Source organism: Sapajus apella, unplaced genomic scaffold (genome assembly GCF_009761245.1).
Source record: "Sapajus apella isolate SASKATOON/1434 unplaced genomic scaffold, GSC_monkey_1.0 scaffold16, whole genome shotgun sequence".
NCBI lineage: Eukaryota > Metazoa > Chordata > Mammalia > Primates > Cebidae > Sapajus > Sapajus apella.
Window position 1 is genome coordinate 7,791,778 of NW_022436956.1, and position 15,092 is coordinate 7,806,869.

Here is a 15,092-nt window from a genome sequence, read left to right on the forward strand (position 1 = left end):
ATATATATATATATATATATATATATATTGTTTTTGGTTGGTAGGCTATTAGTTACTCCTGATAGGCTAATAATTACTCCCTAAATTTCAGAACTTGTTATTGGTCTATTCAGGGATTCAACTTCTTCCTGGTTTAATCTTGGGAAGGTATATGTGTCCAGGAATTTATCCATTTCTTCTAGATTTGCTAGTTTATTTGCATAGAGATGTTTGTAGTATTCTCTGATAGTAGTTTGTATTTCTGTGGGAACAGTGGTGATATACCCTTTATCATTTTTTTATTGTGTCTATTTGATTCTCTCTTTTCTTCTTTATTAGTCTAGCTAGTGGTCTATCTGTTTTTTTTTTTTTTTTTTTTTTTTTCCAAAAAACAGCTCCTGGATTCATTTATTTTTTGAAGCCTTTTTTGTATCTCTATCTCTTTCAGTTCTGCTCTGATCTTAGTTATTTCTTGTCTTCTGCTAGCTTTTGAATTTGCTTGCTCTTGCTTCTCTAATTCTTTTCATTGTGATGTTAGAGTGTCAATTTTAGATCTTTCCCACTTTCTCCTGTGGGCATTTAGTGCTATAAATTTCCCTCTTAATACTACTTTAGCTGTGTCCCAGAGATTCTGGTATGTTGTGTCATTGTATTGGTTTCAAAGAACTTACTTATTTCTGCCTTAATTTTGTTACTTACCCAGTAGTCATTCAGGAGCAGCATAAACTGAAATTATTTGCATGTACAGTGTGTTTTTCACATTCTCTTAGACATACCTCCTATCTGTGAAAACAGTGTAAATCTTCAGCTATAGACAGTCTCTCCTCAAAATATATATTTACATTTGAATATGCATATATATGAACTGTATATATAAAAATAAAAGAGAATATACCCCTTCTACGAGCACTGTATAATTTATGCGTTAGATAAACAATGTAACGCAGATATTTTAATCACCATGTTCTATACAAAAAAACAAAGACTCAAAAAGTGTTGACTGATTTTCAAAGAGCAGAGGTAGTCATGAGTAATAGCAGAATTCAAATAGAGATGTCTGTCATCAAGTCCTGTTCTACCTAAGAGGAGTATAGTTTTTTTAAAAGGTCAGGTTTTATCACTATAAGCTTCCCCAACTAGGTGGCCAAGTTACAGCACTAGTTTGTTTAGGAAATTCTATCCATACAGAGTTGATCAAGGCCTCATAGTAGAGCTGAAAATAGAATATCATTGTAAAGCAAACATTAAAATGTGTGACCAAGACAGTCTCAGTTTTCTCATCTACAGATATAATAATACCCATTTAATAAATTAATTGTGAGAATAATGTATACAACAACTGATGTGATGATGAGGGGTTAGAGAGCCTGGTATACTGTCTTATATTTTGCAAATAATAAAGTTTAACTGCAATTACTTTTATTACTTTTAATGTGATTCAAAGTGTACATCTTGTGCCAACACTGCAGACAATTTGTGAGGTACCCTAAAATGAAAGCAAGATTTTGCATTTACCTCTTAGGTTTAATATGGATGATATAGGAGAAAATTGGACACTAATTCACCTTAACTTACTATGAGTTGCTACATAGCCAAGAAGACAGGACGCTGCAATGTGTGTTGTAAAAATAGGCATAACCTCAGATAGAGAAGTGGCACAGGCTGAAAAAAAGAGTGGCTTTTTAAAAAAATTAAAAATGATGCAGAATAGATATCTGGAAGAAGAGAAAAACTGACACATTTATGGGTTCTCTGTGACACAGGCTGTATTTAGCCCCTCTGCTGCCTTGTGCCAGTTGATTAAGACTGGGAACATTTTCCCAAGTTGTGTGAGAGAAGCACAGCTGTCGTGTTCAGGAACTTGAACAAGAAACGTATGCTTCCTGCCAAGCTTTCACTGGGTACAAGCTCAAAGCTTCACAAAAACAGAATGGTTTTAAAAATGATTGGAAGGATTCATTCTCACAAACAGATGGAAAGTATCAGAGATGAGGGAAATGTGCTTATGTATGTAGTATATATGTGTATATGTGTGTGTGCACACTCACACTCAAAAAATGCATTTGGTGAGGAGGCTGTCAATAAAACTTGGAAACTTTATTAAGAACACTGGGCTTCTGTTACCACAATTTGTTTTCTCACAAACTAATTTTGTTTTAGGGAGTAACAATCGCAATCATTTTTCTATGAACCTGAATGGTGCATAAGAATTTTCCCTGACCTTGACATATATATATATATATATATGAGTGTGTGTGTGTGTGTGTGTGTGTGTGTGTATAGGGTATATATATACATATATACATACATATATATATACACATACATATATATACACACACATATATATATAGGATAATAGTTTGTAAAACCTGTTTCAAAAGCTTAAAACAGTTACATACACAAACACAAAAAGTACAATGACACACAATTTTGCCAACCCGCCATTATAAACTCATAAATGGCATGCCCATTCAGCTCTAAGATATTAGGGAACTTCTCAGAAATATTAAAAATGAGACATGATTTTTCCCCCTAGTTCCAGCTATTATTTGGATATTTTAATCTTACTCCCTCCACCCACCATGTGTGAAAATTATAACAGTCAAGGTAACTAAGGCAACAGTCAATTCCAGAGTGGCTGTGTTGCCTGCAGTCTAGCCAATAGACAACTGTCTCATTGCCTTTTTGATTATTAGCAATTGTTGGAGCAATTGATGAAGGTTTTATATGCTTAATGTCACCATTATAATTAAGGTGAATTTTAAGAGACAGTCTTTCTTTTCTCTGGAAGCTTAAGCTACTTAGAAAGAAGAATATTGGTGTTGCCGAAGTCAGGAATTATAAGAATACATGTGATCTCATGATTATTTCCCTTGAAATAACTTTTCCTGACTGCCTGCTGGATACCAGATCATCAGTGACTTCACTGCAATGATGAAATGGCAATACTTGTTACCAGGCTAATAAAGCTGCAAAAAGTGAATCTCAGGTTTATTAATGCTTGTAAGCCTTCTTACTATGACAATCATTTTTTTGCATATAAAATAATAAGCATCACTAGTGCAAATGAATTAGAATGGTCACTTTAACCTTTAGGAAAAGTAATAAGAGAAAGAATACATTCATATGACCTTTGGGGAAAAGGAATATTTCAGATTGTAAATTTGGACCTAAAACCCTAACACTAGGACAAAGCTATAGGCAAGAAGTCATTTTATAAATGATGGATTGTCATTGATGGTAGGAATGTTCCTCGATCTAGAAATGGGAAATACAGAGCTCCCTAAATTCTGCAATTGAAATCTCTGGAGAGCTTACTTAGAACCAAACCAGAGGAAGACTGAGTATTACTAATGCTGCAAGCCAGCATTTTCCAAGATTACTCCCTCATTAGATTAAGATGCTCATCTTAATGCTTCTCTGTATCCCAGCACAGAAAAGAGTAAACTATTTTTCATAAACATAATGTCTTTTTGGAACTTCTATGTTTTTAAAAAACAATATTCAACCCTTAAAATGAAATTACTGGTCATCTGGATCAACAGGACCAAATAATAGATAAATGCAAGACGAAAAGATAAAATAGTAGCTGGTTTACAAATTAGTCACATTTTAAGGTTAGCAGAAAAGACTTCCAAGTAACTCTAAGTAATTTATTTTTAAAATGGAGAAAAAGTTAAATAGGTGGACGAACACATTGAAATTTAAATAAAGCATTGAAACATAAGAATTAAAATATTTAAACATTAAAAATAAAGAAAACTAATGTTAGAAATCAAGAACGTAGAGGGTTTTTTTTGTTTGTTTATTTTTGGATGGGAGGAGTAATGACTATGGGAAGGAAATAACACAGAAGTTAAGGGTGATTGTCATATATTTCATTAGATAGGTCCTGGACACTAAAAATGGTCACTGCTGTGACAGAGCATTAAGCTATATATATATATATATATGTATACCCTTATTATTTCTGTATGCAATTATAAGTTACAATCTTATTAGTAATAATAAGTATAAATTCAAAAATATTTGTAAATAAAATTATATGAAATATGTAGCATTTTCTAAGTTAGTGGAAGACAGAGTTACAAGGTAGAGATCCATTGAAAACATGATTAGCCCTATATAGTGACTGTATAACACTGATCATCATCTTGATATACCATACTTACATATCTTTTAAAAATTAAAAAAATTTAAAAAATAAAAACAGAAAACATACATATGTAAATATATGTACTATGTATGTATAGTACATCAAGGCTATATTTATATATATATATATAAAACCTGTTATTCATATTAGGTTATAATATCTCATCAAGATTAAATTAATATATAATTATATATATTTATATTAATATATAATATATAAATAATGCATTATATATGCAGTTATATATATAATATAAATTCTCCCACTTGGGTGGTTTTATGTGTGTGTGTGTGTGTGTGTGTATATACACTCATATATGTGTGTATATATATATACACATATGTGTATATATATATATACATATACACATATATACATATATACATATACATACACACACAAATACACATATATATACACACACACACATATATATACACACACATATTTTATGTGTATGTGTGTGTATATATACACATAAAATATCTGTGTATATATGTATATAATACATATATGTGTGTATATATATATATATATATTTATATATACACACACACACATATATATACACAGGCAATATACAAACACATATAAAACCACCCAAGTGGGCTAATTAGATCAGTCAAGGTAACTGCAAAAACAGTCAATCCCAGAGTGGCTGTTTTGCCTGAAGTCTAGCCAATAACTGACCGAGTTTCATTGCCTCTTTTTTAGCAGTGGTAGGAGCAATGGATGGAGATTTTGCAAGTTTGATGTGGCCATTATAATTAAGTGACATACTGAAGGACAGTCTTTTGCTCTTACATTAAGTTTTTATCTTAATTTTATCAATTATTTTATCTGCATCTATTAAGATAATAATGATTTTGTTTAGTTTTAAGATGTATTAATCTTGCCCAGTGCTTGCTTTTTTAAAATAATATTTTATTTAGAAAACAAAATAAAGAAATTTATACATATATATATATATATATATATATATATGTTGTTTTTATTGTTGTTGTTGTTTTTTCTGGGGGATGGTTTGCTGAATTTCTTACTCTACTATTCTGGAAGTCCTACTTCTTTGCTAATAGTTTTTAGGTAAAAATATATATATTTTATACATTACATATATATATCTACATATACATATAAAACTGGCAATAACTGGGTAACTGGGTTACTTTATAACACTGGTCAATATCTTGTAATCAACTGATTCACCTCAAGAAGTCAGAAAAATAAACCCCAAATAATACCCTAAGAAACCACAGAAGGAAGAAAATAAGAAAGATAGGAGGAGAAGATAATAAGACATAAAACAAATAGAAACAGAAAAAGAAAGGCCATAAATTGTTTAAAAAATAATAAAATTGACAAACTTCTGGAAAAAAATTTCTGGTAAATATAGAACAGTCACAGCAACATCAGAAAAGAAAATAAAAGGACATTCTGTACAAGTTGTAGTCAGAGTATTTTAAGGTATTATAAAAATGTTTAGAATGTTTTAGGACTGAGAAAGCAATCTAAAAATTCCTAGAAAAAAGATAATTTATCAAATGTGACTCAAGAAGAAACAGAAAAGCCTAAATAGTTCTACGAACATTACAGAAATCTCACTGGACCTTTCACTGCAAAGAAACTTCCAGATCCAATTAGCCTTATCAATAAAATGTAGCCAACATTTAAATAAGAATAATATTAACTTTATATAAAATGTAAATGATCTCAAAGAACAGAAAAAGACAGAATGCTTTCTAATAGGAGGCTTTCACTATCTTTATATCAAAACTCAATAAGGGTAGTTTAAAAACTCATCGTCAACTTACTTATGCATACAGATGGAAAAATTCATATGAAATAAATACCAACCTGAATTCTGCTTGTATGTATGCATACCTGCACTCACTCTCCTTCCCCCCTTTTCTTCCCCTTTCTTTCTGTGTGTATAGATACATATACATATACATATTTACTCACTGAATATATATGTATGTGAACTATGTATAACAAAGTTTATTCTAGAAAAATAAGCTTATTGTATGTTCAGAAAATGCAGTTTATTATGTGAATAAATAAATGGTCAACAAACATTTCTTTTCTTGTTTTTTTCTTTTTCTTTTTTTTTTTTTTTTTGAGATGGAGTCTTGCTCTGTTGCCCAGGCTGGAGTGTAGTGACATGATCTTAGCTAATTGCAATCTCCACCTCCTGAGTTCAAGCAACTCTCCTGCCTCAGCCTCCTGAGAAACTGGGATTACGGGCATGCATCACCATGCCCAACTAATTTTAGTGGAGACAAGGTTTCATCATGTTGGTCAGGCTGGTCTCAAACTCCTGACTTTGTGATCCACCTGCCTCCACCTCCCAAAGTGCTGGGATTACAGGCATGAGCCACCATGCCCTGTCAACAAACATTTCTTTAAAGGGCCATCTAGTAAAAGTTGGTGGCTTTGAGAGCCATTTGGTTTCTGCTACCTCTACTCAAGTCTCCCGTAGTAGCATGAAAGCAGCCACTGGCAATCAATGGATGAATGGCGGTGTCTGTGTTCCCATATTATTTTAAAAACAAGCACTAGGCCAGATTTAGCTATGCACTATAGCTTGCCAGTTTCAATAATAGATTTTAAAAATAAACCAAATTATGATTACCTTAATAAATGCAGCTAAAATATTTGATTAAGTTTAAATTAAAAACTATTAGCAAAGAGGCAGGCCTTCCAGAATAACAGAATAAGAAATTCAGCAAACCATCCCCAGCAAACAAACAAACAAAACCCAAACTGAAAATTATTTTAAAAAAAAACAATCATTTCAAACCTTTCTGGAGGTGTCTTAAGATCAGCATCCAGGAAATAAAGAACTTTCACTTAAGAAAATCTACTAAGTTTCAGTAAGAGAAGTGATAGTCAGTGTTAATGAACCATGACCCATTTCCCCACTGCCTGCTTAGCTCTGTGCTGTGGAAGCTCTATCCTGAGTTCTTTACTTCAGAAAAGTGTGACCAAGAGATGGAGGCTCCCTCTTTCCCCAGCTCCAAGTCCAAAGATATGGTTTCACCTTATAAAAAATAGGCTCCCAGTGTTTGCCCCGCTCTGGACTCATGTTGATGAAGCTCTATTCTGAGCGGACATTTAGAGAGGACCAATTTTCTTTCTCCCACACAGATCCTACTCAGATAGGAAGCTTTAAGATAGTGCTGCAGGCCAGGAATACTGTGGTTTGAATCACCCTAAACCCATCTAATTCATAGGAGAAATTCCATGCCAGGAAGGGCAAGATGGAAAGACAGGTGCTGTGATCATCCCCATCCAATGCCCACTCACATATAGGTGTCACTCTGGGGAAAGCAAATACTCACCCCAATTCTGATGGAGTGCTGCTGAGAGTCTGCCTACCAGGAATGCAGCACAGAATGGTGAAGAACACAGCTCAGGACTGACAGTATTTGGAACAGAGTATGGAGAACTCCAAACCACAGAACATTGTAACAAAAATGGAGAATTTGTGGAGGGCATTTAAGAGGAGGCTGGTAGCTTCATCATTCAAACAAAATGAATCCAGGAGTTTAACAGGGAGGACCATAGAAAAAGATAGTCAAGAAGAGCCTTTGGGATTTTTGTCAACTCTGAGATTCAGGAAGGCTGAATTCACTCAGAAACAATAAGAGAAGGAGATGGGGCAGACTTACATGGAGTGGCTGCTTAATTGTCATAAGAAGCCTAAGCACAGCTTCTGACCAAACACTGACTGGATAGTAAGCTACTTTGACTCAGAAGAGATTCCTAGGAACCCAGGCATAAGCATGAAATGACACTTACTCTTGGCAGTCGGGAATATTATGTGAGTATGCTATGTTGTGCCACTTCAGAAGTGAGTAGAGAAGGAACTTACAACTATGAGTTGCTGGTTGAACATGTGACAAAAAATGTAAACAGTCTGAACTGTGAAAGCAAACTCTAAGTCTCCCACATATTTAATGATAAAGGCTAGAAATATAACATGCCAAGGAAGCTTAAACACAACCTTTGAACAATAACTGAACCAGAGCCAACCCCTTGGTTTTGGAGTAAGATAAATCAAAAGAGGGAAATTTAACTACAGGGACTAGAGAGGGCATACTAAGGGAGGGGGAAACAGAATTTAAAGAAATAACTAGCCAAGTCACTAAACAAACTAAAAAATAGCCAAATAAAAACAGCAACAATATACCCAAGGGAGAAGCGTGAGAATCAGTGTACATATTTGCCATGATATACTATTTAAAATATCTAGTTTTTACCAAAAACTGAGACATGCAAAGAAATAGAAAAGAATAATGTATACAAAGAGAAAAATAGTAGGCGAAGAAAATACCATTGAAGGGACACAAATGATAAACTTTGGGAGATAAAGACTTTAAATTCGTTATTATAAATATGTTCAAAGAACTAAAGAAATCCGTTGAGCACAGTGGCCCATGCCTGTAATCCCAGGATTTTGGGAGACTAAGGCAGGAGAATGGCTTGAGGCCAGGAATTTGTGACCAGCCCGGGCAACATAATGAGATCCTGCCTCTATGAAACATACAACACTTAGCTGGGTGTGGTGGCACATGCATGTAGTCTTAGCTGCTCAGGAAGCTGAGCTTGGAGGATTACTTAAGCCCAGGAGTTCAAGGCTGCAGTGAGCTATGATTGTGCCATTGCACTACAGCCTGAGTAACAGAGCAACATCCTGTCTCAAAGAAAAAGAACTAAAAGACTCTGTACATACAGAATTAAAGAAAGATACACAAACAATGAATTATCAAACATAAAATGTCAATAAAGAAGAAATTACTTAAAAGAACCAAATGGAAATTCTGGAGTTGAAAAGAGCTATATTCAAAATGAAACAACTCACTAGAGAGGTAAATAGATTTGAGCTGACAGAAAAATAATAAGTAAACTTGAAGATGGAGCAGTAGATATTACACCGTTTGAAAAATAAAAAGAATAAAAAAATTAGAAGAGACTTGAAAAAGAAATTAACCTTTAAAAAGAAATTAAACTATATAACTTGTAGAAAATATCATAGGCAAAAATCAACTGGAGGTAGTGGAGAGATATTTTATGATCAATGATGGGAAGACTCACAATGTTAAGATACTAGTTCTTCCCAAATTGATCTATAGATTTAATATAATTCAAATAAAAACTCCAGTGCTATGTTGGTATATTGACAAAGCGCTTTTATATTTTATATGGAGAGACAAAAGTCACAGAAAAGCCAACACAATGGTAACGAAAAGGACAAATTAAAAGACTAACACTACTTGACTTCAAGACTTACTCTAAAGCTATAGTAATCAGTAAAGTTTGCTACTGGTAAAAATATAGACAATAGATCATTAGAACACAATAGAGACCTCAAAGATATACCCATAAAAATATAGTCAACTGCTCTTTGACAAAGGAACAAAAACAATTTAATGGAAAAAGAATAGTTTTCTCAACAAATGATTCTAGAACAACTGTACGTCCACATGTCAAGTAAGTAAATAAATAAATTTAGACACAGACCTTATAACCCTCACAGAAAATAACTCAAAATGGATTACAGATGTAAAAGTAAAATGCAAAACTATATAACTCTTAGAAAATAGATAGGCAAAAATCAAAATGACCTAGGGCATAGCAGTGCTTTCTTAGACATAATCCATGAGAGAAATAATTAATAGGCTGCATTTTATTAAAACCAAAAGGTCTGCTCTGTAAAATACACTGTCAAGTGAGTAAGAATACAAGCCACGAACTGGAAGAAAACTTTGCAAAAGACATATCTCATAGAAAAAATTATCTAAAATATACATTAAACTTAAAAAAATTATCTAAAATATACAATAAACTTAAAAATCTACAAAAAGGAAATAAACAACCAAACTTAAAAATGGGAAAAACTCCTCAACAAACATTTCACCAAAGAAGATATACTTATGGAAAATAAGCATATGAAAAGATGCTTAACACAATATGTCATTTTAAAAATTCCAAATTAAAACAATAAGATATCATTGTAGATAATGATTATTCTGCAGTTCTAATAATGGTAGAATGCCTTAAATCCAAAACACTGACAACAACAAATGCTGATGAGAATGTGGAGTAACAGGAATTCTCATTCATTGCTAGTGGGAATGCAAAATAGTACAGAAGCAAAACTAAACATGCTCTTATCATAAGACCCAGCTATCATGATCTCAGGCATCTGCACAAATGAGTTGAAAACTTATGACTGCACAGAAACTTGCACTGGGATGTCCATAGCAGTTTTACTCATCATTGCCAAAACTTGAAAGCAACCAAGGTGGCCTTAAGTAGGTGAATGGATAAATGGTGTGACATCCAGACTGTGGACTATTATCCGTGCTAAAAATAAATGAGCTATCAGACCATGAAAAAAACTGGAGAAACCTTAACTTCATATTACAAAGTGAAAGAAGACAACCTGAAAAGAGTACATACTGTGTGTCTCCAACTGGAGATAGTAAAAATGGCAAAACCATGGAGATAGTAAAAATATCAGCCATTGCCAGGCATTAGTTGAGAGAAAGGGATGAACAAGTAGAACCAGAGAATTTTTAGCAGAATGATACTGTTCTGTATGATACTATAATTGTAGCTACATGCTATATACTCCTGTAAATCAGATAAAATGTACAAGAACATAAATGGATCCTAATGTAAACTATGAATGGGTGATAATAATATGTTGCTGTAGGTTTATTAATTATAAAAAAAAGTACCACTTTGGTGCATGATGCTGATGGAGAAATGGCAGGGGAAAGGCGTATATGAAATCATCTGCACTGTCCAATTTTGCCATGAACCTCGAACTTTTCTAACAAATAAAATCTATGTTTAAAAAACAAAGGAGCCCTGTTGAAATGTGGGTTAAATGCACATCAACATACACATAATAGGAATTCCCTTAGTAAAAGAGAAAAAGCGACAGAAAAAAAGATTTGAAAAAACAACAGGTAAAACTATCCAGATTTGATTTTTTTTAAATTAACTTATACATCCAAAAATCTCAAATAACTTCAAGCAGGATAACTGCAAAGAAATTCACATCCACATGCTCATAGTATAGTCAAATGATAAAAACCAAAGATACAGAGAATGTCTTAAATGGTGTAAGAGAAAAAATGACTCATTATGTACAATGAGAACTCCAATACGATTACTATTTAATTTCTCACCAGAAATAAGTAAGGCCGGAAGGCACTGGGTTGACATAGTCAAAATACTGAAAGTGAAAAACCTGTCCATCAAGAATTTTATGTTGAGCAATTTTTTTAAAAAGCTATGGTAAGATAAAGAAACTGAAACTAAAAGAACTCATTGGTACCAGATCTGCCTTACAAAAATTATGAAAAACATTCTTCAAACAGAAACTAAAGTGATAACAGACTATAATTCAAATGCACATAAAAAAACAAATAGTTCCAGTCAGTAGTATCTACTTATGTAGATAACTACTAAAGACAATATAAATCCTCATTTATTTTTCTTTCTGCGGTTGACTTGTTTAAAAAAAAACAACAATATATTGCATTGCTCTATATTGTTGGAAGTATAATATATGTTGAATAATATCAGTACAAAGGGTGTGGGCAGGAACAAAGTTATACTGGAATAAGTCTACAGGAGGAAACGAAGAGAATCAGAAAGAATCAAAAAAGGCTAATGTAACAAATAATACAAATTTTACTTGATCTCTTTTCTTTGCTCAGCCTTTTAAAAAGATATATAAGATTGTATACAATAATAATTAAAAGAAAGTATTGTATTTGTAACATGTGTAGACATAATATGTCTAAGAATAATAGAACAAATATACATGTATATATTAAAACAAAGGAGAAAGAATGGAGCTATATAGAAGTAGAATTTGTATACATCATTGGGAATATATATACATATTAAATTGATTATAATAAATTAAAATTAATTCTGGAAGTTCGAAATAAATTATTAAGAAAATGACTCAAAAATATCTAAAAATCATTAAAGGAATTAAAATGTTACGCTAGAAAATATCCAGTTAATACAAAAGATCACAATAATTGAGGATCAGGGGAACAAAAAGTCATATAACCTATAAAAAACAAATATAAAATGTCAGAGGTAAATCAAACATAGCCACAGCAAAAGTAAATGTAAATGAATTAAGTATTTCAATCAGAATTTTGACATTGTCATATAGGGTTAAAAACAAAAACAGAATTAAAGTTGTTAAAATGATCATACTACCCAAACAGTCTACAAATTCAATGCAATCCCTATTGAAATACCAATGACAATCATCACAGAAATAGAAAAAAAAATCCTAAAATTTCTATGAAACCACAAAAGACCAAATAGCCAAAGCAATACAAAGAAAAAAAGAATAAAGCTAACTACATCACATTATGTAACTTCAAAATATATTACAAAGCTATAGAAACAAAAACAGCATGAAATTGATATGAAAACGTGCATATATAGACCACTGGAACACAATAGTGAACCCATAAACAAATTCATGTGTTTACATCCAACTGATTTTCAACAACATTGTCAAGAACCTAAATTGAGTGAAGGACACCCTCTTCAAAAAATGGTGCTGGGACAACTGGACATTTACATGCAGAAAATGAAACTAGACTCCTATCTCTCATCATATACAAAAATCTAATCATCATAGATTAAAGATTTAAGGATAAGACTGAAATTATAAAACTACCAAAGACATTAGTATAGACATTAGTATAGACATTAGTATACACGAAGATATTATGCCTAGACTTCAAAAGCACAGGCACCAGAAACAAACAAACAAAAATAGACAAATTGGACTATATTAAAGTAAAACATTTCAGCATAGCAAAGAAAACAATCAATAGAGTGAAGGCACAACCTGCAGGAGGGGATAAAATATTTGTGAACTATCCATCCAACAAAAAGCAAATATCCAGAATATTCAAGAAATTCAAACAACCCAACAGGAAAAAAAAAAAAAAAAAAAAAACAACAACAAATAATCCCACCGAAAAGTGAGCAAATAATCTAAGCAGACATTTCTTGAAGACACACAAATACCTACAAGATATATTTTTAAATGCTCAACATTTAAGCTTATCATCAGGGAAATGAAAATGCTCCACATTTGATAAGCTAATCATCAGAAAAATGAAAATCAAAACCAAAATGAGATAACATTTCTCTTCAATTAGAATAGCTATTATCAATAAGACAAAAAATAATAAATGCTGATGAGAATGTGGAGAAAAGGAAACTCTCACACACTTTTGTTAGGAATGTAAATTAGTACAGTCATTATGGGAAAACAGTTTGCAGATTTCTTTAAAAACTATAAATTGAACTAACATATGATGTAGCAATCTCACTCTTGGGTATTTATTTAAAGAAAAGAAAATCAAGATTCAAAAGAATACCTGCACCCCATGGTTAATGCAGTACTATTCACAATAGCCAAGGTATAGAATTAACCTGAGTGTCCATAAGTGAACAAATGGATAAAGAAAATGTGGCATATATACACAGTAAAATTCTATTCAACCGTAAGGAATAATGAAATCACATCATTTGCAGGAACATGGAGGGAACTGGAAGTCATTATGCTACATGAAATAAGACAGGCACAGAAAGAAAAACATTGCAGGTTCTTGCTCATATGTGGGAGTTAATTTGTCTCATGGAGGTTGAGAATAGAATGATAGCTACCAGAATATGGGAAGGGTGTGACGTAGAGTAAAGAAACTTTGGTGAGTGGGTACAAACATACATTTAGGTAGAATAGTAAGTTCTAATATTTGATAGCACACTAGGGTGACTATAGTTAACAATAATGTGTATTTCACAATAGCAAGAAGAGATTTGAAATGCTCCTAATAAATGTGAGGTGATGGATATCCAACATAACCTGCTTTGATAATTATGCATTTTATGCATGTATCAAAATATCACATATACCCCATATACATGCACAATTATTATGTATCAAATGATCAATCAATGTATTCCTTTAAAAATCCGACTATGTACAAGACATACCTCAGAATGAAAAATACAAACAAATGAAAAGTATGGGAAACATAGATTATTTAAAAAACAGAGTAGCTAGCAGATGGGTGGGTCAAAATAAACTATAAACCAAAAATTTTTACACATAAAGTAGGGCTTTTTATTGTAATAAAAGTTAATTAATTAATAATGTTAACATTAATTAACACAAACGCATTTATTAACAAAATTCAACAATAATAGTTGGGGACTTTAAAACCTCAGTTTCAAAAATGGATAGAGCAACTAGGCATAAGATAAACAAGAAAATTGAAGAAAATGAACAACACTTATAAACAAACCAGACTGAATAGACATCTACACAACTTTCTACCTCAAAATAGCAGAATACACATTCTTTTTAAGCACATATTGAACACTATTCAGTTTAGAATATAATCTAGACCAAAAATAGATGCTTCAGCAAATTTAAAAGAATTGAATTTATGGTATATTTTCTAATCACAATAAAATCAAATGGATAAAATTAGAAATCAATACGGGGAGACAGCTGGGAAATTTACAAATATATGAAAGGTAAACACCACATTCCTAAATAACCAATGAGTTAAAGAAAATTTCACAAATGTAATTTTAAAATATGTTGAGATAAAGGAAAACATATTTACAACATACCAAAAATGCATGAAATGTTATTAAAATAGTGTTTGCCAGAGAACGTATAGCTGTAAACACTTCTATTAAAAAACAAAAGATTTCAAATTGATAACCTAAATTTATACCATAAGAAAATTGGAAAGGAAGAGAAAACAAAACCCAAAGCAAGAAGTAGAAAGGAAATAACAAAGGGTGAAAATAAATAAATTAAATAAAGAATAGAAAGACAATAAAGAAAATCAATAAAACTAAAGACTAAATTTTTGAA